General features: G+C 35.0%; 1 protein-coding gene across 1 annotated transcript in view; it reads left to right on the top strand.

Moving 5' to 3' along the window:
- Positions 1-16,555, top strand: part of LOC147073934 (serine protease inhibitor dipetalogastin-like) — a 136,623-nt gene that overhangs the window by 107,851 nt on the left and 12,217 nt on the right. The gene's annotated exons all lie outside the window — the stretch shown is intronic.

The following is a 16,555-nucleotide window of genomic DNA, read 5'->3' as shown; positions in this document are numbered from 1 at the left end:
CATTTTAAAAGCATGATCCTGGACATTCCTTATGTTAACGCGTTAACATAATCTTACTCCCTACTTCAGTTTTAGTTTGTCAATTTATGGCTACGGCCGTATGTTGTAGCTTAACCACTGGGGAATGCCTAAAGAAATGGCGTATTTCAAAAAAACACTACCTTATTCTTAGGTCAATAATTATTATAAAGCAATCATTATTCGTAGGATGTTTATCACACTTGAATGGTCAAAGACATAGCTTATAATTAGTATCTTTAGAATTATCTGTGTTAATCTTGCCCATTTTTTGAATAATAAAATGCCTAACTCTTGTCAAATTTGGGATCACAGAGATTATCAATATAATTTTTTATCGTAAATATTTCACTATAATAATGCCGACATAAATTATACTAATGGTTTTATAAATGCGTTTAAAAATTAATAAATGTAAAAAATCTTAACACCACTGCACATGTATGTACTGAGATATGACTATATTCTAAAACATTAGAGCGAGAGGTTTTAAAAGAATACTATTTTATGTAATAAAAATACTTTATGCAGTCATCAAATGTTTCAAATAAATATAAAGGATAATAAGGCTTCAAAATTATATAAATAGATTATCTACAACGTTTAAGGAATGTCCAGGATCATGCTTTGAAATACAATAAAAGCTCCATTTTGACCAACGCTGAGCATGTCCGCCCTTAACAGATTTTTTTGTACGAGAAATGGATGTAAGCCACTTGCTCAACCTATTAGGTCCATACTCTGACTCATACACATATTGAAAAAGAATATCTGTACTTGCCAGACCCAGGATTCGAACATGGTACCCACGAGTCCACGACGTTATAGGCCGACGCTTAATCCTCGTGACATAACTGTGAGGAAATAAGTAAATTATTTTACGTATTCCGGCTCTCTAATATACCCCTCACGGGACGTGACTGAAAGTTCATCTGAGTCACGTCATCCTCAGAGGTTCTGACGAAGAAGAATAATAACTGATATTCCATTTACCTAAATAATTTGTATTTTTCCGTTTCTGGTGGGGGGTTCTGGAGATGAAAATATCTCCTTGGGTGCACACTTTGTCTGGGCTGGATTAACCATCAGGTTAACGGTGTAGGTCAGGGCAATAAATCGATTGGGATCCAGAGGACGACACATAAATTTAAATGTGCATTTTTTTCCGTAATCACATAGTCAAATTCAATGGTGAATCTTGAGGAAATCTCGTGGTGCATTTCAGTTGTTATTTTTACAACTTGGAAATGCCTAATAGAAATTAGGATTAAGCAAATATATATGAAAATAATTAGAAGATAAAAAGAACTTTTTATATACCACGTTTTTAAATTTTCTGTTGAATCATATAAACTTGACAATTCTATGTAATATTCTTATTATTGTTATTCTTTTTATTGTACTTGATAGAAATACTGAATAAATACAGAATACTGAAATGTCATTTTGACATTTCATATTGATTTCCATAGTAACGCACGTATATATTAATAACTTGGTTGCTAGGACCCCCTTAGCAACCAACAATAATAACGTTCCATACAAAACAGAATTAACTGAAAATGAATTCAATTCTGCATAAAAATGGCTAAAAGTATTAAAAGAATGCATTGTCGTCGTGTTCTGATATATTCTAAAAGTTTCAAATGTCTTGCTAGTCGGGAAGTTAGTTAAAAATCTTCAATCGTCCAATACAAATCTTGGACAAACAAGAAAAAAATAGTACTGGACAAACAAGAATACGAGCTATTAAACGTGGTAAAATAACAATAATTAGATAGACATATATAAATAAACCCTTTTTTAAATTAAGTAGGTACTTGGATTTTAGCCTCTTCCAGTGTAAATCTGGTCCTGAGTATCACATGACATTAATCGCTTTGGGATAGTGTACTTAGTATCTACATACGTCAGTGGCAAGAGGTGGAGGTAGGCTATTAAGATTCGACATAAATAGTGCACACTAAACGTTTTCGGTCATTCTTATTTGTTGTAATTGAACTACGAATCCAATCTGCAGACGGTGCTGTTAAAGTTTATAAAATTCACCCTCTCTAAACCAAACCATAATACTCTAGATATGCTATAGGCCAGGGGCTCCCAACCCCGTGCCCGCGGGCACCATGGCGCCCGCGGAACGATTCGTATGTGCCCGCCACTATTCGACAGAGACAGAATTTTCACGCTAGCCTGACACACGCATAAAACCCGAAGTGAACGAACGCCACGAACTAAGCCGATGAACGCCGAAGCACGTGACAGTAGTCACGTGCTCGTACCGTCCCGATTGCTTCGGCGATCATCGGCTCAGTTCGGGTTTTTGGCGTGTACAAGGAGTGATGTGCAAATAGCATTCGCGTTGTTGTCATTGTGATTGCGATTGCTGCCCCGTTCTAAAAAATTATGATGAACTAGCTGACTCTCGCTGGCTGATTGATTTGGGATTTGATTTTGATCATGGAAAAATTGAATTTTTAAATTTGAAGTTGCAGGGAAAAAACAAAAACATAGCTGAAATGATAAGCTCTGTAAAGTCATTTAAAGCTAAATTGGATTTGTTGATATCACGTCTGCAGATCAATTTTTCTCGTGCATTTCCCACATATGAATAAAATGCTAGGTAACAATGAATTTAACCGGTTATTATTTATTAAGCATCTTCAAGTGTTAAAAAACAATTTGAAGAGAGATTTTTGCAGTTTACAGATATCGAGCCAATTGTTTCCTTCTGTATCAATCCTTTTACTGGCCAAATAAATGTAAAGGAAATGGCCGCATGTATTGCAGATTTTGTTCAAGGTAAGACAGAAGAACTAGAGTTAGAAATTTTGGACCTTAAGAATGATATTTCGCTTAAATCCTTAATATCAGAGGACTTTTGGAATACAGTGGACAGAGAAAAGTTCCCATTTTTGAAAAAAGCGGCATATAAAATTGAATCATTTTTCGGTTCGACATATTTATGCGAATCATTGTTTTCAAACATGAACTTAATAAAATCAAGATATAGATCTCGACTCACCGATGAGCATCTTTATAATTGTTTGCTAACAGGATTATCGTCATACTCTCCTAATTATGAGGCACTGGCCAATGATATGCAATGCCAAAGATCACATTGACATATTGATATTCTATTTTTTTATAAAATGTTTTCTTTGTATTTGTGTTTTTTGTTTACTTTGTTTACGTTTTGTAAATACATTTCTCTGTGTGAATGCAATTTGAATAATAGTTTTATTATTTTGAAACATTTTTGTTTATTATTTATTAATAAATTATGAATATAAGAAAATAAATTATGGGAAAATGAGAAGTTATGGAAGGAGTTTGTCGATTAAAAATAGGTGGTGCCCGCCACCCTACCGATATTTTAGAATGTGCTCTAGAGTACAAAAAGGTTGGGAACCCCTGCTATAGGCGATCTAACAGAAATAGTGCACACTTTTTCAGTCATACTTATTTGTTTTCGTTGAATTAAGAATACATATTACAGATGGCGATGGTTAGTTTTTGAAAATTAATTAATCCCTGCCTAACCAAACCATAATCGATAAAAAATATTCTATCTATAAAATATATAAAATTGTATATGGTTTAATGGCATAATTTTAGATATTTTATTGATAAAGAATATTGTTTGACTATTATCTACTATGGCTTGGGTTAGGCAGGATTTAATTGAATTTTAAAAACTAACAAACGCTATCAACACATTGTAGTATTAGTTCAATAAAAACAAACACGTTTGACTGTCAAAGTTGAGTGTGCACTATTTCTGTCGGATCTCAACAACCTATCTCCACCCTTCGCCATTGCAATGTTATCATGTTTTATGACATAGTTATAGGCGCCTACATGAATAAAATAAACACGATTTCACTCTAGAACAAATTAATTGCATACATTCCATACAAGAAAAGTATTAGGTATAATTTCTAAGAAAAAAACATTAAAATGATTACGCAAACAGCTATTTATTTTTATTTGTATTAATTCATGGAATATGGTTGTTATTTACCTTTTGCGCACAGAGAATGAAATTTTGATCGACGAATGATTCAATTGAGTTTAGTTATCTTAAAAATATAAAATATGCCATCTGATATAAATAATATTCAAGTTTATTATGCTATTGTTATACTGAATTGCACATATATATTATAGTATGTAAAATGTCAATAAGAATTGACAATCGGTATCGACTTACGTCATTGTAAATATCTGAGATAAAACGATTTAATAGGGTACCATAAAATGACAATAAATCAGTTTGTATACAAATTATCTATGCGCAAATAATAACCGTGCATAAGTAAAATATTGAGCCTATCAAGTCTCCAAGGTCCTGTTATCGACACACTCGAACTGGATACTAATTTAACGAACTAGTATCTATCTACTCACAGAATGATTATTTAATGTACCTACATAGTGCATATTTCGAGTTGAAACGTTCGGAATTTGAAGTTCGCAAAGATTCCCACATTCCAAATATATTCAGCGGCGATTGTGTTCGGCGTATATTCAGCGCTCGAAATGGACCGGAACGCACCGGAGCGCAGCTCCTGTTCGTGAATTCCTCCAGATTATCGGTCCGTCTCGTGGAAAAATGAAAAATTGCATTAGGATTCGTGAATATCTAAATATAATTTTAAGTTTATACGAAACTGAAAATTTAACTCAATTTTCACCTACCTTGCCGACAACATTATGCCCAAATCTTGCATGCCACAAAACTGTCCCAGCAAACCGTCTAATCTTGGCAGGTATATAACAAAAAATCTACTAAGTACATACACTCTTTTTATATAATCTTACATAAATATTTTAATATTTTCGGAAAATAATCTAGCGCTCCGGTTCGTAAAATTGCCCATTTCGAACGCTGCGTATATAACATCCTCGGGAATCCCAAGCGACCACTGTCTGTCGTGTGTCCAGCTAATGATCCCACAAGGGGCAGGGGGCACACAGAGTGAACTATTGATAGACCATATCTTGAAAGCTAATAAAACAACGTCCAACTAAATTCACGCTCACGTAAGTGGAATATATCAATTTCCGAAGCGATTTCATTAAACATTGTTATTTGCCCTCCCAATTGGCATCACTAATGGCAGATTAGTTCTGCACCTTGGAAGAACAAATAACAGATGCCCTCGATTCCTAAGATAATTGTGTCGCCTGATTTCAAAATCAGCCAAGTCCACTTTTAGGTATTTTTGACTTTTTTGTGAATTGCGGAAGAACTGCTGCTTTCTAATATTTCTGCATTATCGAAATGTGGAACTTATCAATTCTAAATATTCTATAATCGAAATAATATAAACTTTCACCCTCGTGACTGTGTACTTGAGAAAACTAAAAGCTGTTTTTCTCCTATTCTTCCATTATGGACTTGCCTGATTTTGAAATCTAGCGACACAATTATCAAAGACACACAAGCCAACACTACCAAGAATGGCATAGTTTCCATTTACGCCGCGTACCTATTTATAAGTCGGAAAAAATATGTAGCTAAATAAAGATCTCTTCTAAATTTTAAGCTACAGTATGTAAGCATACCTACCTGAGAGAAAGACAGTTCTGCCTAGATACCTTAAACCGCCACTGGTCACAATAATATGTCATCGATTTTATTTACACATATCCGGAATATCTAAACATTCTTAACAATTCATGATCTCCATCGACAGATTCAAAATATGTTCGAAGATCAAACAAAACAAACCCATGTCGTTTGTATCGGTGCCAATTAGCACATTAGAAGTGACATAGTGCACTATTCTATCAGAGTGACGTCACCCTAGCATGGTCACCTGTCATTCATTATGTCACGGGTGATTATTACATGCATAGTCACACCGGGCGCAATTGCAGCTTTTAGTCATTTCTTATTTTTGACATCTTTGTTTATTACATCTTAAAATAAGATGCCAAGATTTGTGACGGAAACAGCGAAAATGACATTGTCGGAAATTGAATTTAAATTTTGAATCAATTCGTCATACATAATATAACCATTACGCGAGTAATTTTTCTTATCAATTTTAATCCGTACTTCCGAATATCATCTTCCCTTATCGTGCCATCTCGTAACCGAAGAAAGCCACCATCAGGACGATCTTTGTTCTATAATCTGCAACCCTAAACAGTTCAATGAAACTGCACTCATACCAATCAGATAAGTATTTAAGCTACGAAATGCGGTATCGTTCTTTGCTACGTTTTGCATTGATCTTTTCAACAAGTTGGTTAATACTGTACTTGTGTTCTTTCGCATTGTGGTCGGAACACTATAGTTTTATTGTTTTGATACTACGTAGAACTTCTCAGCCTGAGTATATCATCATTTATCACATTTACCATTTAGTCAGCACAAAGAATTTTGAGAGTGCGTCTTTCTTGGTAGTATTGATTTGTGTGTCCCTGATAACTATCATAGGAATCGGGAGCATCAGTTATTTGTTCTCCCGAGGAGCAGAACTAACTTGCCTTGGTGATGCCAATTTGGAGTGCAATAACTCTTCCAGCCAAAACAATTCACGCAGGAATCGACAAATAAGCAGATTTTGTCTTATATTTTCGTCAAACAAAAATGTTTCATCCAAACTCCATATCCTGGAATATATTACACAACATATCTTATACAATACGGTTGGCTATTCGCAAAACGAAAATTGAAACAGCATCCCTTTATGTATCTAATTAGCTTATGGTTAAGCTCGTATTATTATGTATTTAGGTCAAGGCCCCCACAAGGAGGGGGACAGGGTTCTAGCTTGGGGGCCCGGGCTCTGGGGGGGGCTCTGTGTAGTGGGTCGACCTGATAAGTGAGATAAACACACACCACAAAGTTGGCCTAATGAGAGAAAAGTCGCGCTATTTTCCTTCAAGAGTATTAATTGTTTTTAATTGATGATTATTGTGTGTCGATATTCGACAACTCGATAATTCAAGTAGATTTATTCAACAATACAAAAAATCGCTAAAAATACACCGAATACCCTTAATTTTAATTTTACATAAAACAACATTGAGAAAATGATTCTGTGTAGCGTCCTGGCGATGGGTAGGGGGCCCGCCAAATATTCTGGCCTGGGGGCCCTCTTCAAGATATGGGGGGCATGATTTAGATAGGTAGGCACCTATAATATACACGTATATTAAAAATAAACGTACTTACAACATTACCTGAATATTTAACTTTCATCACCAGCAAGATTTTATTTAAATGTACATATAAATTAACATGTAAAATCGCCTTATTGATCTAATTTTCAGGACCTAAATGCCGATAGAATGAAAATGCATTCGGTTGCTAATTTATGTGAAGTATGTACACAATATTTCATACAATGATTCCGTTAACTGCAAGAAAAACTCAACTCACTTTATAATGTTAGAACATAATCATTGAAATTTAAACCAAAATACGTGAGTCTGTAATATTTGAAACGAGTTAAAAAGATAATAATGTTGATAGGTATATTTGTATTATTTATTGATATGGAAGACAGATTGAAATGATCAGAATCCTTCAATGAAATACTTTCATCTTGTCTGTTGGTTGCGACATCTATTCGATCCGATTAGAAGTTTATTCATGTCGGATGACTCGGAATGTTCTAAATTTGAATATGTACTTACTTACAATATGTAACACGCCTATGTTTTGTTGTACCGCTGGTACACAATTTCTAACTGAAAGCATACTATACCTACCTAATATTTAATTCAATTCAAACGCATTATTAATTAGATAATAATATGTAGGTATATTGTATTTTACAGGCTCTTCGTCAAAGGAGGAGGGTAATATATGGCTTTCGAAAGCCAATCGTTGCAAAATTTTGTGGCATAAATGTTTACAATTAATACTCGTCTCAGGATGCAGAACGTAGACAGTCAGGAAAAAATAGTGCTAAACACCGCCGTCAGCTGAGATAGATTCACCGTTGGATGGAGATACGGGACCCCTTCTAGATAATCTAAATCTAAATTAAGGGTAGTCAACCTTTTTATGACTACCGCCCACTTTTGTATCTCTGTTAGTAATAAAATTTTCTCACCGCCCACCGGTTCCACATTAATGTGATTTATAAAGTAGAAAAGTAACTTTACTTCATAAAATGCATAAAGCAGAATTACAGCAAGTTAAAGCATATAATAATAATTACTTACCAAATACTTTATGTCCTACTTTCGCTAAGTTTGGCAGAATAAATCTTTATAAAATAACTTACTGTAGTTAAATCTATCTTTTTATTTATACTTTGCATACATAGAAGCATGAAGTCTGATGAAATTACATTTAATTAATTAAATTATTAATTAGATCCCTAGACATATACGAGGACGATACAATTAGTATATTTCCTGAAATTTAAATTGTCACGGGGAATTTTATGAAAACATAATGAAAATGTTTTTAAAACCCCTACCGCCCGCCATGAAAGCTGGAACACCCACTAGTGGACGGTAGTGATCAGGTTGACTACCCCTGGTCTAAATGCTTCGACTTTTGATTGTATTGGCGTAGCTAGAAATATTGTCCTATATGTAAAAGACATGCATGGGTCTATTGACCGTCAGCGTTTCGAAAAAATCAGTTCAAAACCAAACTCGAGGGTTTCTTTCAAAATCTTCATTAAAACATTTTCCCATGAAGCGCCTTACACATTTCGCTAATATTGGCGACTCGCGTTTGTGATTTGAATCAAGGTACCAATAATAATTAAGTACCTACTTACCTTGATTACTAACCAGCGTCAGGATTTCTCCAAATTTTCTAATAACTTAATAATATGCGTTTATAATTTTAGTCACACGTGCCCAAGTGCCCTACTTAATCACATACTTTTTTTTCGACCATGTCCGATCCTAATAAGATCATATGGACCTCCACAGAATGGAGCAGCATTAGCAGATTTTTGTTTTTACGAGAGTCTTTAAGACGCGGAAAAATTTGAAGAAATTCTGACGCAGCACTAGGCACTAGCAAAACCATCCGTATTAAATTTACTTTTTCTACTGCCATATTGACAGTTCAAGAATTCCATACCCTGGCGAATTCACGCACTCGGCAGATAATTTAGCTAATTCATGAATAAGGCAACGGGCTTGACTATTACATGAATTAGGCAAAATTTTGCCCATTTCACGTAATAGTCAATTTCGCACATTCGGTGTAACATATACATAAAAATATGCAAACACTGGTTACAAACCCGGAAGTACGTTCGTAGGGAGTGGAATAAAATATAATTTAGGTTGGTCGACCGCAGGGCAAATTATACACATATCGCCAAAACCTATGAATACATTACATCGTTTATATTAAATATAGGTATTATACAATTATATTTTAATGATTCATAGAATCATCGGCCTCGATTTAATCATGCACGCTTATAGTGTTCCGCACCCGGCCATTTCTTTTTTTGCAAGAGTGCATCTCAAGACAACGGATGACATAATAATATAATTATTTCAAAGGGGAGGTGACGCAAAGCGAATATTATAATAATTATACCTGGCATCTCAGGTGACTGAAAACAAATAAAACTGCATCGCTGTGCAGTTAGAGTAAATATATGAACAGCGCAGTTTAATCTGATAACAGGTAGATAACTACAATGATAATTATTTTTGAAACATAACTTCATAATAACTGATAATGAAATTCGACATTATAGAAAATAACATTGTCGATTTTTCCGGTTGGATCATAGAGGCAGCAGTGGCGAAGGGTGGAGGTACGCTATTAAGATCCGCCATAAAAACTTAGGGCCGTTGCTGTTCACGATTTTTTATAAATGACATAGCATTGGTAATAAAAAATGCTATGTTTTTGTTGTTCGCTGATGACTTGAAACTCTTTTTGGAAGTTGTCACCTTGGACGATTGTCGTCAGCTCCAACTTGATATAGATAATGCCAACTAGAATTCAATATTGATAAATTCAATCTTTTATCGTTTACCAGAGCCTCAAAAGTGTTGTTTTTCCAATAGTCGATGCATGGCAGAATTCTGTCACGAATATCATCTGTAAGGGATCTTGGCATTACGTTTGAGAGTAAACTGACATTTATTAGCCATATAGTTACCATTTGTAACAAAGCGCTTCGTTGCTCAAAATGTTGGGCTTCGTCATGCGTACTTCCCGGGTCTTTTCAGATGTTACGGTATTAAAACTTTTATTTAATTCTTTAGTTCGAAGCAGATTTGAGAGTGGGTCTATTGTTTGGGCACCGCATCAGTTGAATTATGGCCTTGTGGTGGAGAGGGTACAGAAGAAATTCTTGAGACTCCTTTACTTGAGGTTGTATGGATACTATCCGTGGCTTTATCCAACTGACTTTCTCTTAGGCATGCTTACATACTGCAGTCTGCCATTTAGAAGAAATCTTTATTCAGCTACGTATTTTTTTCGACTTATACGAGGTATAAATGAGAACTCTGCCATTCTGGGCAGTGTTGACCTGTGTGTCCCTGATAACTATCTTAGAAATAGAGACCATCAGTTGTTTATTCTCCCAAGGTGCAGAACCAACCTGCCACTGGTAATGCCAATTGGGAGGGCGATAACTATGTTCAACGAAATTGCTTCGGGTGTTGATATATTCCACTTACGTGAGAATGAGTTTAGGTGGACGTTGTTTTATAAATTCTTAAAATAGGGTCTGCTTAACTAATCCGGTGTACTTCCTTGTACCTACCTAATTTATCTACTGATCTATCTCTTTTTTTATGTAATACTGTTTTATATATCTTTGTTTCTAAATGTCATGTTGTGAACGTCTTAAACTTATAATTTGTAATGTATACAATATGTTAAAAAAAAATTGAAAATAAATTGAAATTGAAATCATCATATTATTGACATATCGAATTTTTAACAAGTGTGGAAAAAATACGTAGTAGTGGTCCGCGGGGTTCAAGATTTTGAGTTCAGTGGTCCGCGAGGTCCAAAAGGTTGGGAACCGCTGTTCTAGATGTTCAGTAGGAATAACAGCTGGCGATGTTCAATTATTCTTCAATATGTGAATGACGTAGGTGCCATCAATGAAGCCGCTCCAGTTACGCAACTATTGGTGCATTACCTAGGTATCCAATGATATAACATGTTATTATAATTATACCATCACAACATGGCCTATTAATATTGTGCATTCGGTTGCCTTCGAATCAATACACGATGTTTGCAATAGACAAACACTTATCTTTTCAAAAGTCTTCACTCGAAGAATTGCAACGCATAGTTTCCATTTGCTTAGTGCAGTGGCGCGAAAATAGTGCCATGGCGAGTGTTCAGACTTCAGACCGATAATACATTGAAAAATTCGTAGAGAAAACAATATTATTGTCTATTGGCATTGCTAAAGCAATTTAGAATCAAGAAATTTATACAAACAATTTAATGATAATAAATACATCTATATTCGAAAGAAAAAGGGAAATAAGTCTACAATCATCTCTCTTCACACACAGAAATGATTTACGAATCACCGTTCATATTCAGGGAACTCAGAAATAATGAGAACTGAAATACCTAACGGGTAAGGAGTAACAAGTAACCGTTCTCGAGTAAGGAATAACCCGGAATAAACTCAATCACGTGTCAAGAATGACAACTACTGCTCTCGGTTTATGCATTGACGCTCATTTAATATTAGTGTATTACACACACTATTGCACGTGCATAATGCGTGTTTCGTTTTCGTAGGACACACACATTCAAAACCATGCATCTATAACTGCTGCATTAACCATGTTTAATGAAATCGCTTCGGAGATTGATATATTCCACTTACGTGAGGGTTTTATAAGTTTTTAAGATAGGGTCTATCAATAGTTCACTCTGTGTGCTTCCATCTACTTTTATTTATGTTATTTTATTTCTTTTATTATTTTACAGCGTTTTTATTACAACGTTTTTCTTAGCTCGTATTCTTATTTGTCCGGTGCTTGTTTGTCCGGTACAAATCTTCCCGACTACCTAAACATTTTAAACTTTTAGAATATATCAGAACACGATGCCAATGCATTTTTTTTAATACTTTTAGCCATCTTTCAGTAGAATTTAATTCATTTTCAGTTAATTCTGTTTTGTATGAAAAGTTATTTCGATACCATTATTGGTTGCTAGGGGGTCCTAGCAACTAAATTATTAATATATACGTGCGTTACTATGGATATCAATATGAAATGACATTTCATTATTCAGTATTTCTTTCTATCAAGTACAAATATTTTTGATCGTTTAAGCTAGTCAAGTCAAGTTTATATGATTCAACAGAAAATTTTAAAACGTTGTATATAAAAAGTTCTTTTTATCTTGTAATTTTATTATTACTTAGGTATTGCATTATTAACTCACATTGCTCTGTACTTATATTTAAAAAATTGTTAAACACTTATTTTATGTCATGCCGTGAACGCTTTGAATTTGTAATTTGTGATGTTCATTATAATATGTAAAATAAATAAATTTGAATTTGAATCAAAATGTAGTGTATTGAATATTGCCCATCGGAATTATATTTATTATCTGTTCTGTGTTAATAATATTATTATAATTACATTTCTCGCGTCTAAATAATATCACTTCAAAGCTTCCACGCAAAATCGATAATATACGTATTTCTAAAATCTAAATGCATTTTCCTAATGGACTGCCATGTTAATATTAGATTTCCCACCTCAAATAGTTTAGACTCGAATCGAATATTAATAATTATATCTTATCCCGTTGCCCTACAAACCGGGTACTTCACTGCGGCGCGTGGTGTTTGTATCACGAGATAATTTCTCTAAATTTGCATGTAAAACCATTAAAATGTGTTCACCGTTTACTTACATGATCCAGATGTACAATTAAAATTCCTGTGAAGTATCTATTTACATTCACGAAGTTGCTCGCCTGAAGTGGTTTGCGATAAAATAAGCATTATATTGTGCGCACCTATATTCTGATACATATCAATTTGTTCGAAGGATCATTAAATTTGCACCCAGTTGCATCATCTACTTACTTAATTATTCAATTGCCCCAAACTTAACATTACAGATTATTTATTTTGGCAGTTGCGATTAATTCTAAAGCAGAATTTACCACTAGAGAAAGATGTGCCAATACCAATGACATTAATATGGAGGAAACATCTGGGAAAAAAAATGACACTCACTTTTTTGTCGGGTCTGCCGAATGGCATAATCTGTTTTTTTTTGTGATTTAACGGAGGCTTTGACTGCGACTCATATCGGCTGTCATATCGCCTCTTCTCTTCTAGAAGGGGATCCGTCGATCAGGTCCTCACTCCTATTCTGTTAAATAACTTTACAATTTTGCCTAGCTCTTCCGTCTTACCCACCGCCAGGACACCTTTCAATTCGTCGACGTTCTCATAGATATCCGCAATTCGCAACTGTACCCTGTGAAGTTCATATTTAGGGCATTGTAGTGCTATAATTATGTACAATGTCCTCTAAAACATGACATTCATCGTAGAGTTGCGATTCGCTTCTTCCCATGAGGACATAAAATCTTTTGCCCATTGTGTGCCCTGTTCTTAGTCTAAGTATTAACTTAAGCTCATTCCTCGTCAAAGGAGACTCTACAAACCAGGACACCTCTCGTGGTGATGGTAGAATAGACTTACTCCATTTCCCCTTTTCTAATAATGCCCTATGGCATAATCTGTTCTAACGCCATTTACAATAAAGGTGATATTGCTATAAATTCCCGATGCTTTTGTCAGGTCTGCCGAATGGTTCGGTTCAAACGGGTTCGCTCAAATGTACATTGACACTAGAAACACTGTTTTAACGCCATTATAATAAAGGTGATATTGCTATAAATTCCCGATGCCGATATCGCATAATGGAAATTGCGTGACGTCTACCTATACATGTGCGAATGTCGCTATTCGCGAATTTACTTGCTAGCTACTTTACTGAGTGCGTTGTCCAATGTCATTGGCCAATACAATCACTTGAGTCGTTTCTTCTTCTATAGGGCTCGTCTTCTTTCCGAGGCTGGCTACACACATTGAAGTCTCGTATCTTAGCAGATAACTAAAGTTGCGTTCTAACTGTTCTAAGAGAATCTCGTTCTGCGGTGCCTGCGCATTGTTTTTGTCGTCATGTAAATTATAATATTTCCAGCGCTCAAAATGGACCGGTGAAATATTCGAGAATACCTCTCCGTCTCGTGGAAAAATTTAAAATGTAGCACCTGTTCCGGAATTATTATAAAAATCATTACATTATTAATTCACGTTTTTAATAAAGTTTAATAAGAGACTTCACATGTCGTACCAGTGGCGAGGTGTGGAGGTAGGCTGTTAAGATTCGACATAAATATAGTACACACTAAACTTTTTACATCCTCGATGGCCGTGTGGCTTAAGCGTCGGCCTATAGCGTCGTGGGTTCCAACTTTGAATCCTGGGTCTGGCAAGTACACATATTGTTTTTCAATTTGTGTATGAGTCAAGAGTATCGACCTAATAGGTTGAGCATGTGGCTGACAGCCATTTCTCGTAAAAACAAAATCTATTGATACAAACCTCTACCCTGTGGTGGCACATAATATGATCTTATTAGGATCGGACAATGGGATGCTTCCATGGTATACATAAGTAAGATGTGTTTTTTCTAAATATCAAATAATGACAAAATGACTCCGGCCCATCACACAATTCAATTTTTGACTGGACATGGAGGCTTCGCTGTAAGCTCTATGAACTTGACCTTGTTTCGGCATAATCGAAAGTACGTACAATCTGTCCAATCCGTTTAGAAAGTCCAGAGAAAGGACAACATTAATAGGAAAGGACTACATAAACGATTTTTCTTCTACGCTCACAGATATGGCTTAGCAATCAAAGCCCCCTAACTTTGTCGATATTACGCTGTCTGATTTCCAGGTTGTTCTATTTCACATGTTTAAGAAAAATGACTTTTTAATGCCATTTTGTTCTATTTCCAGAACTCTGTTTAACCCATTAGTCAGAATATAAAAATTATGAACGCATTTGTCGATAATCTCGAATATAAGTTATTCTTTTATATGCAGAACACAGTTTTTAATATTATATAGGTTGTGCATATATTTCAATGTGAACTATCAAATTTCTCTCCTTAAAATTTTACAGAAAATGACATAGAACAACCTGGGAATCAGACAGCGATGTATATATATGAATACGTGTATTAATTAAGGCGCTTAGTACAAAAAACAAAAAAACTGACATTTTTATAGAAAAGTGTTCTACATACTAACGCCAATAACTTCAACTATGGTCTAAGTGCCAGAAGTGCCTCAAGCAAGTCAAAAAATACAGCAAAATATTTAAACCTGTCGACGTTGTAAGTCCGTTGGCCTATTTTATTTATAATGGTGTAAATAGCACTACAGTGGTCAACCTCATTCAATATAAAATGGCTGACGATGGTGTGTTGACACATGCGAGTTCTTAATACCTAAAATTATAGAAGCTGCGGTGATTGCTTCACACTGTAAAACCACATTTTTCAAAAGGTCTGCTTCATGAAATTTTACTGCAATGACTCGGTATTTTGTAACTACAGGCAATACTACTTTTTGGTACTTAGAGCCTTAATTAATACACGTATTTGACGTATTCAATTATTATATTGGTGGTACAATTTATTATTTCAATGTGAACTTTCAAATTGCTCTCCTGAACATTTTACTAAAAGTGACATAGTGCCTGGAAATGAGGCAGCGATTTTGTAAAAAATAATGAGATTTGCTATATTATGCATTGCAAACAATTTAAGTACCAAGTTCCTATGTATTTTTCGTAACAGAGTTGAAAATTGAGGCACCTAAAACTGTGAGGCCGGGGGCCACTGCCCCATCTGCTCCTGTTCGATATGGACTATTTGGATAGGTACTAATATGTTCCTTTGCCCTTTGTTCATTTATACGTCATCTAAATTGAGTTTCAGAAATGAATATGAATCTTCAACGTTTTCACCAGAAGTTACACACCACAAAACAGATTAATAAATATAATTCCGATAGGCAATACCTCAATACACTACATTTTGACGCAGGGTTTTGAATGTGTGAGTGTCCTACGAAAATGAGCCACACATTATAGACATGCAATAATGTGTGTTGCAACCTTCAAATACACCAGTACTGAATGAGCGTCAGTACATAAACCGAGAGTAGTTGTCAGAACGAAATATAAGCGTATTATTGACACGTGTTTAAGTTTATCCCATATTCTTCCACACTCGAGATCGGTTCCCTGTTACGTTGTGATTATATTGAGATGCACGTCGCGTACTGTCACGCTGTCACGGCGATAAATTTGGTCTATGGTTTTGTCATTTTGCAGATTATTTTGAACACGATCTATATAAATTCAATAATATTTTGAACAGAACCCATCCTGCAGATCATAGATAGACAATAGACAATATTCTTATAGAACATACACAGTGCCAATAGCTAAAAACAAAAAACACGCGATTTTGACATGAGTCAAAAATG

This window comes from Rhyacophila brunnea, unplaced genomic scaffold, assembly GCF_057557595.1.
Source record: "Rhyacophila brunnea isolate RB1 unplaced genomic scaffold, BYU_Rbru_1.0 scaffold_17, whole genome shotgun sequence".
Lineage (NCBI taxonomy): Eukaryota > Metazoa > Arthropoda > Insecta > Trichoptera > Rhyacophilidae > Rhyacophila > Rhyacophila brunnea.
Note: the sequence above shows the minus strand (reverse complement) of the source record. Positions and strands in the feature narration are given on the sequence as shown.